At 43.8% G+C, this 9,351-nt stretch overlaps 1 pseudogene; it reads right to left on the reverse strand.

Moving 5' to 3' along the window:
* Positions 1-2,579, reverse strand: part of LOC102486857 (ferritin heavy chain pseudogene) — an 8,695-nt pseudogene extending 6,116 nt beyond the window's left edge.
* Between the last annotated feature and the right edge of the window lie 6,772 nt (positions 2,580-9,351).

Consider the following 9,351-nt stretch of genomic DNA (forward strand, 5'->3'; position numbering starts at 1 on the left):
CAGATGCAGAGAGAGGCGGCCTGAGAGGAGTCTTCCTACCACGCGAGTTTTCTATACTGGAGGCTGAATTATCAGTGGGACCTCTTCATTTGTCCATTTCGCCCAAAATGGCTAGATTGCAGGAGTCATGGAGCTGGTTCATGAAGAAGGTTGTGAGTTTTAAGCTGGTTGTGAGTTTTAAGCCACCGGGTCTGGGATGCAAACTGCGGTTGACTACATGGGAGTCCAGTGACATAGCCATTACACTAACTGCTGGTTCCCAAGACAGTAAGACTATTAATCACTCTATGTACTCTGGGGGAAAACAGGAGAAAGCAAGTGTAATATACAGTTCAAAGATGGAGGTGCTTCTGCTTCAGTAACATATTTTGTAATTAAGTCACAGAATAATTTCATGAGATTGGTAGACCCCTGACAGCCATTTTACTAAGAGTTTAAATAATCTCAGTTTATTTAATTTTTTGGGGGGGAGAGGTTTTTGGTATAGGGCGCATGTGCTTGCCAGAAAGACAAAGAGAGACAGAGACAGAAAGCGAGAAATCACCCCAGAGGCGGGGTGGCCACGTCACAATCCCTCCTCCTCCATTCTCCTCTCAGGATCTTGGGCATGCACACACACATGCCCAGCATGAGTTTAAGCCACTGAGTCTGGAACTTGAACTGTGGTTGATTACATGGGAGTCCAGCAACATAACCATTATGACAATGACTGGTCCCAAATAATCTCAGTTTAAATCATTCTAAGTGCAGTAATGATATATATATATATATATATTTTTTTAGTCAAGCCATGGAAGTTCAAGTTCCCCATTTTTTGAAAGAATTACTTTATTTATTTATTTTAATTTGACCAGAGAGGGGGAGAGAGAGAGAGAGAGAGTAAGTTGGTAAGCCCAGGACTTAAACTGCAGTTGGTGCAGTCCACTGCCCTTAACAACCACTCCAGCCCCAAGTTCCCTATTTTGAACTCAGAGAAGGGTCAAGGCACTTTCCTCCCAGCTGCAACCCTGCTAGTTGCGTGGAGGCCTGGCCAGCTTTCCTCTCCTAAGGCCCTTATGGCTCCTTCCCACTTTTCCTCTGCTGAAGCTCTGGGTCTCCCTGGGCTCTGGTAAATGTTCCTGGTCATCGTTCCTTCAGGCCTGTTGAAGTCTATGACTCTGTGCTGATGCTGCCCTCTGGCCTTGGTATTTTCCACATGTTACTTGGGCTGTCTATAATACTATTGGTAGTTTTTAAACAGTATCTTCCTCAGTCTCTCATTCACTACACTTTTGATTATGCTACCCAATTTCTCCCTAGTCCCTGTAGACCCATAACAGTTATTTAAGTCAAAATTAAGAAAATGTGCAGATTTCCCACTCTTTAAAGCAACTCCATAAGTGGGACCAGCAGTTAGCATAATGGCTATGTCACTGCACTCCCATGTAGTCTACCGCAGTTCGATTCCCGGATCCGATGGCTTAAACTCATGCCGGACGTGTGTGCATGCGTGCCCAGGATCCCAAGAGGAGAATGGAGGAGAAGGGATTGTGGCGTGGCCATCCCCCTGGGGGTAATTTCTCACTTTCTGTCTCTCTGTCTCTGTCTTTCTGGCAAGTGCACGTGATCTATAGCAAAATCCCCCCCCCCAAAAAAAAGAAATCAACTCCATAAGCAACAATCCTAAGATGCCATGTGTGGATAACTTGGGGAAATTAAGCTAGAGCGACCTCAGCTCAGGCTGTTACCACAAAATGCTATGGCCTGAGTGGTTTAAACAGTAGACATTTATGTCTCACAATCCTCTGAGACATAAACTTACAATCAGTGCATGAGGGGAAAGGAGATGAGAATCGATGTTAACATTTGAAATAACTAACTCCTACTGAATAATTTTTTGGGGGAGGTACCAAATTTCTTTATTTGAAGGAATGGTACAAATTAAAGAACTTAAGTGGATTTCGTGGTACAACTTATAGGAAACATAAAAGAAACCCCTACATCCATGCACTGCCCTGGAGGGAAGTCACCCTGTGGCTCTGGGGAAGCCAGCCTCAAACTTAGCTCTCATTATCACTCCTAGGATGTGCTTGTCAAAGAGATACTCCACCATTTCAGATTTAGGGGCTCCCATCTTGCACAAGTTGGTTACATGGTTACCCAATTCTTTGATGGACTTGACCTCGTTCAGGTAATGCACAATGAAGTCATTCACACAGGGGTCATTTTTCTCAGTGGCCAGTTTGTACAGGTCCAGTAGTGAGTGATTCCCATTTTTTTCCAAGTATAATGCACACTACATTGCATTCAGCCCATTCTTCCAGTCCTCAGTGTCTGGTTTCTTGATATTCTGAATGAAGATGCAGCCACCTTGTTGATTCTGCAGCTTCATGAGTTTCTCAGCATGTTCCCTTTCCTCATGAGATTGGTGGAGAAAGTATTTGTCAATGTTCTTCAAAGCCACATCATCTTGGTCAAAGTAGAAAGACATGGACAGGTACAGCAGGAGGCGTAGAGCTCCAGGTTGATATGGTGTTGATGGCGGCCACTGAGTCCTGGTGGTAGTTCTGGCGCACCTGCGAGGAGAACGGAGCGGTCATCACGGCGGGCAGCTGAGAGGCAGCAGAGATGGCGGCTGCACGGTGCTGGAGTGGTGGCTCGGGCCTTGGAGCTGTCTGAGAACGCTGAGAGTTGGTGGCAGAGGACTAGCTCTGGGTGGCTGACCTGGATGGGGGACAAGCGGCGGGTTCCATTTAAGCACACCAGGAAACCACAGTGGAGAACGTCTCCTGAATAAAATGTTGTACTATAAGGTAAACTGAGTGTAAAATTGCTGGTGCAAGGATGAATTACAGGCATTTTCATGAATAAATTATACTTTCAAACTAAGATGCTCATCCCAAGAATTTCTCCTTTCCTTTTGATTTTTTTAATGAAAACTACAAATCTGGGGGAACAGCAGATGGTGAAATGGTTAGACCGCTGGACTCCCACATGGTCGACCGCAGTTCAAGTCCTGGGCCCCAGCAATTTAAAGCCCAGGGCCTGTGTGTGTGAACACCCAAAATTTCGGGGATACTAAGGGAGAAGGGATTGCTGGGGCCATCTACCCTGGGAGGTGATTTCTCTTTTTCTGTATCTCTGTGTCTCTTTGATGAGCACACCTGCCCTATAGCAAAAACTTAAATAAATAAAAATAAAATTTAAAATAAAATTATGTCCTTGTCAAAGAGATACTCCATCTTTTCAGATTCAGGGGCTCCCATCTTGTGCAAGTTGGTTACATGGTCACCCAATTCTTTGATGGACTTGACCTCGTTCAGGTAATGTGCAATGAAGTCATGTACACAGAGGTCGTTTTTATCAGTGGCCAGTTTGTGCAGGTCCAGTAGTGAGTGATTCCCATTTTTTTCCAAGTATAATGCACACTACATTGCGTTCAGCCCATTCTTCCAGTCCTCACGGTCTGGCTTCTTAATATCCTGAATGAAGATGCAGCCACCTTGTTGAATCTGCAGCTTCATGAGTTTCTCAGCATGTTCCCTTTCCTCACGAGATTAGTGGAGAAAGTATTTGTCAACGTTCTTCAAAGCCACATCATCTTGGTCAAAGTAGAAAGACATGGACAGGTACAGCAGGAGGCGTAGAGCTCCAGGTTAATATGGTGTTGATGGAGGCCACTGCCTTTTGATTCTTTTAATGAAAACTACAAATCTGGGGGAACAGCAGATGGTGAAATGGTTAGACCGCTGGACTCCCACATGGTCGACCGCAGTTCAAGTCCTGGGCCCCAGCAATTTAAAGCCCAGGGCCGGTGTGTGTGAGTGCCCAAAATTCTGGGGATACTAAGGGAGAGGGGATTGCTGGGGCCATCTACCCTGGAGAGTGATTTCTCTTTTTCTGTATCTCTGTGTCTCTTTGGCGAGCACACCCTCCCTATAGCAAAAAAAACACAAAACTCTGAAAAAAAAAAAAAAAAAACCACACAACGAAATAAAATTAAAAATAAATTTAAAGAACTTTTTAAAAATCCTGAAAACATAAAACATACACACCTGATCAATGTGGGGATGACATGCCCTAAGGGACTGACCTAAGCCACACCAGAGGGACAGTGTTTTCTTGAGGATGGGCTGCCCTCAGCCCCTTGATTTCTTCTTCTAGCCTTTCCCCAGAGGCAGAATGCAGGGGTGCGGATTCTGCCCAACCTCACTGCCTTCTCTCTCCACCCTCTGGGGTGGCTGGCAAGTCCTCTGAAAGAGACCACCCCTCCTTCAGAGAAGCCATTGTTCCCTCGCAGGACGCCCATCGCTGGCGGGCATCCTGGTGTGGTCAGCTTCTCTCGCTGGGGTCATCGGGGCCAAGTGGGGACGACGCTGGGCCAGCTCTGCCTGTCCCCGGCCAGGCTCTGCCCTCCTCCTTGAGGCAAGTCCTCCCAGAGGCCCTCAGTGGGGAGGTGAAGACCTGGGGCCTGGAGAGAGTCAGGGACAGCCCGATGGAGGCTGAAGGCCCATGCCCTGCAACGCCCTGACGCCGCCTCCTGCTCTGACAGCAGACCCCTTCCCGGGTCCCTCGCACCCGGGGCTGAGACGGGCCACGGTGTCCAGGGGACAGGAGCTTCTCCAGACCCGAGAGGGCGCCCGGCCCCGGTCCCCCCCACCCCCTTTCTCTGCACCGCGGCCCGAAGGGACCGTCGCTGGTGGAGAGCAGCGTCCCCTCCCTGCCCTGCCTGCGTGGGAAGGGATCCCAGGACGAAGGGCGGCGTCCTGCGACCCGAACTGCGCAGGTCGCCAGTCGCCAGGAGGATACCGCCGCCGGTCCCGCCGCAGCCCTGGCCCTCAGCAGGGAGCAGCCTGTGGGGAGGGGAGGAGTCAGTGCGCGGGCGGGGAGTGCGGCTGCCCCAGCGGGGACAGACGTGTGGACGCGGACGCCAGGGGAGGATCGGGCGTGGGGAGGTCGGGGTCTTGCGGCGAGGCCGGCGGGGTGGGCGGCCCAGGGTTGTGGGAGGCTCGGCCGCCGGGAGCTGGGGGCGTCCTTGGACCCTCCGCCTGGGAGTCTCCTCCTAGCCCTCTGGGGCCTCACTCCGCGCCCTCCAGTTGCTGCGGACCCTTCGTGGTGCCTGGCCTGGGACCGAACCGCCTCGCCTTCTGGGTGACGTCCCCCGTCGTCCCTGGCGAAGATCTGTAGGACTGCGTGATGGCGTCTGCGGAGGGCCCCCCCCCCCCCCCCCCCCCGCTGCGTCGGGGGGGGGGGCGCGCGTGCCACAAAGGGAGCCTGTAGGGACAGGCGCTGCAGGACCACCTTGTGCTTTGGAAAATTGGAATCCCCGGAAAATAGATGTCAGTTCACACATCTCGACTGTTGAGGTGTTTTTATTTTATTTCTGGCCTGTTTATTCTTCTTTTATTAAGGACACGACACCCAAGGAAATATAAAATTATATATGTCATATTTAACAATAGGTCCATATATATTTTCTTGTGTTTTCCACAAGATTAAACTATTGTATTGGTTCAGCAGCACATTCACCATACCCTGCTCCCTCCCTCTCAAAAAAAAAAAATTAAAGGCGGCCCATTTATTCAATGCCTTACAGTTTTTATCAATGGATACTCTAATAAATAACCTAAGACTACTCAAGGACCAAGACATCTATTTAAATAATCAACCTAAAAGAACAAAAGCCACAGGCCTAGGGCACCATCTAAATAGCCACTTTTGCCCACTGAACTGTGCTCTGATGTGGGTGATGTCATGAGGCAACTGCCTTACTTCTGTCCCTGCCAAATGGTGCTGGATTTCTGCTATGGTTGGGCCAGTGTTGGAAGTAGAGAGTGCAATAAAATGGTGGTGAGCATAGGATGGCACTCAAACTACAAGAATCCAAAATCATCCATAGACATTTATACACAGACCTTTAAATTTAGAGAACTTCTATGGTAATCCTCAACGTGGCCATTGTTGACTATCTCAGACTAAAAAACAACTTTAATTATTTAGAGCTGCTTATTTCAGCAATTAAAGATGATATTGAAGAAACTAAGAATCGCCTAGGTTTATCAGAACATTTGAAAGTTAAAGAACACATTTTCTTCTAGACTCCTAAAGGCAAAATATTGAATGGCCACTCATGAAAAGTCATCTTATTCATTCTAGTATTTAATTGTGTCTCATGTTGGTTATATTTTAAAGATCTAACATTTTCATATAGCTGTGAATTAAACAATACTATGTAAATACCATATTATGCATGCTTCAACTGTTAAATTTAACCCCTCATGCTGTAGAATCCTGTTAGTTCAATATAACCAGATTCCCTCACATCCCCAATATTTCCTCGTAACCATTTTACTACTGGTGACTCCTTTCTCTACTCCTTGGCTGCTAATTTTCACTGTTCATGCTGTATTTGAATTAAACCCAATTTCTCTTTACCATTGCAAAACCCTCACTGTAGTGTTCTTCAAGCTTATCATGATAGTCCTAAATAAAGCTTTTGTTACCATGCTTTAATAAGTGTTATTGTATTAATTCTGTTAAATAGGTAGTAAATTTTAAGGGATTTATTTTTGATTTATCTTTTATGAGATGTTTAGAGTAGAAATAATAGATACAGAAAGGATAATGGTAGTTGCCAGTGGCTGGGGGGGGTTTCACACAAATCATGCTTCACTGGTACATAGTTTTTTTGTGGACTATGAGCCTAGAATAGAGCTTAAGGAAAGGCTTAGTCATTTTTTGTTCATAACAAAAATCCTGATGTTGGTCTGTAATAGTGGCTGTAGATTGCGCAGTTTTAGATGAAAGGAGTTAATGAAGAAGGTTTGTGGTGATCATTTTAGAATAGTCCTTCCTGAGGAAATCTGATACTTTTGTAATGTATATTTTACCACAATGTATTTAAAATAATAAACAAACACACACACACACACACACACATATATATATACATATCAGTTTATTATATATATGATATCTGAAGATATATAATCTGTGCTGTTTATTGCAGCAATATGTGTCATGTCAAAGTAATTAGCAGTGATCTAAGAAATGTCCAACAACAGGTTAAGAATTAAATCAGTTACAGTTCATCTATGCTAACAGAAAAAATTACTAATACCTAATTATTAGCTGAATGTCCCCAGAAAAGGAGCATGTGCCATTGTCACTCTGCTGTTACCCATCACCTTCACCACCCTTATTCTTCTCAAGGTTCACTTTTATCTGATAGACTTTGATCTTAGAGATCCCCAATTTTGGATCACTTTTGTAAAACTTCTAAGTTGTGGGCAGACAGTCTCATAAGGATAAGTTTGTGAGAGGATGCTCCCAGAATAAGTCTCATCCCAACATATTTTGTCACCCTGTCCTCATTTCTTGAGATTCCAAATCATGCTTTACTGGTACATAGTTTTCTGTGGACTATGGGCCTAGAATACAGCTTAGATAGAGAAAAATTTAATCATTTTTTATTCATAAAAAAATCCTTTCAGTTTTCAAATATAAAAGCTGTGAAAGTCTAAAATTTTCACATAAAATATAAGGCACTTAATTCTTTTGTCATAAAAACTTTCTTTAGGAGACTACAACTAATTTGGGGTGATCCAGAGTTTTTTTTCTCATATTTGAAGCTTTTTTTTTTTTTTTTTTTTGGAGAGGTTTTTGCTATAGGGCACGTGCGCTCGCCAGACAGAGAGAGACAGAGAGACAAAAAGCGAGAAATCACCCCCCGGGGGGATGGCCACGCTGCAATCCCTTCTCAATTCTCCTCTCGGGATCTTGGGCACACACGCACACGTGCCTGGTGTGAATTTAAGCCACCGGGTCTGGGATGCGAACCGTGTTGACTACATGAGAGTCCAGCAACATAGCCATTACACTAACTGCTGGTCCCTCTATGTGAAGCTTTTTTATAGGAAGTTCCCATAAGAACATTTTTAGGAAATATTTGCTAATCCATAAAGAAGCATGTGAAAGACCAATCACCCTGGTATTCTGTGCACTCTGCTTCCAACTAGTGGCCAGAACTTTTAGAAAAAAAATAGGATTAAGTCTATTCAGGGGCAAAATTCTGAGGAGCAACACCCATGACCAGTATGCTTTGACTGATTGATGTCTGGTGTCTCCTCCCCTCTGGTTTTGGTCACTTTAAAAAAAAAACAAAAAAAAAAAAACTTTTAAGTTGGGAAATCACTCGTCCTAAGCTGAGTTTTTTCCTAAGAGATAACATCCTTGGAAACATCACCTGGATTTATGTACGATGGCTGTGTTGCCCCACCAACCAAGTACTTTGAAAAATAGCTTGTAAAACTTGAAAGTACTCCAACCTACACCAGTAATGGTGAAGTCCTTCAAAATTCCTAAATGTTATGTGCATATGCCCAATTGGACAAACCTGCTTATAGAACCAGGCAAATTTTATGTGAAAATTACTTTCAATGATACTTAGATGTCATTTGCATTAGAATAAAACCACCTCCCTACAGGAGTTAAATAAAATATATCAGAAACCATTTGGGGATTAAAGAAAATTTCAGAGAGTTCTCCTCCAATCAATCTTCTGCTACCCAGAAAGTATTTGCTGTTCTATATGATCTTCCACATCCTGAACTCTCTTCTCTCTCCTCTATCTCTATCTATCTCTATCTCCACTAAGTGAAATTTAACAGTCTCCAGTACCATCTTTTAACCACCCTAGTTTGGTATTCCTTTTAAGGTAAAGCCTGTTAGAGAGGAGAATCAGCCTTACAGTATAACCCAGGGACCAAAACTGAACTCACAAATATTTAAAATGATTTTTCACATACACTTGAGGACCTCATAAGTTTTGTTAGAGAATTAAATTTAAATTGGATTTAAACCTATGAGTTCAGATATTGTGATCCTTATCAGTTGGTTCATGTCAATATCTGAAGAAAGGGCCATAGAATAACTAAAAAGGGCTAACTAAAACTATGTCTTTGAAGATTTTCATTAAAAAACAATGTGGGAAATAAAACAATATCTACCTTAAGCACTCGATGTGGCTATACCACAAATATTTTCAAAGAACATTTGTTGGAGTAAAACTCAATAATGGAAATAAAGTCCACATAAGTTAATTCTATATTATTTTGAATGGCAAAAAAAAACCCAAAAAAACAAAAAAAGCTTAATCATTTTTTATTCATAGCAAAAATCCTTTCATTTTCAAATACATAAGCTGTGGAAGTCTAAAATTTACACATAAAATATAAGGCACTTAATTCTTCTGTCATAAAAAAACTTTCTTTAGGAGACTACAACTAATTTGGGGTGATCCAGAGTTTTTTTCTCATATGTGAAGCTTTTTTTTTTTTTTTTTTGAGAGGTTTTTGCTATAGGGTGCGTGCC

Source organism: Tupaia chinensis, unplaced genomic scaffold (assembly GCF_000334495.1).
Source record: "Tupaia chinensis unplaced genomic scaffold, TupChi_1.0 Scaffold143911_1, whole genome shotgun sequence".
Classification (NCBI taxonomy): Eukaryota; Metazoa; Chordata; class Mammalia; order Scandentia; family Tupaiidae; genus Tupaia; species Tupaia belangeri.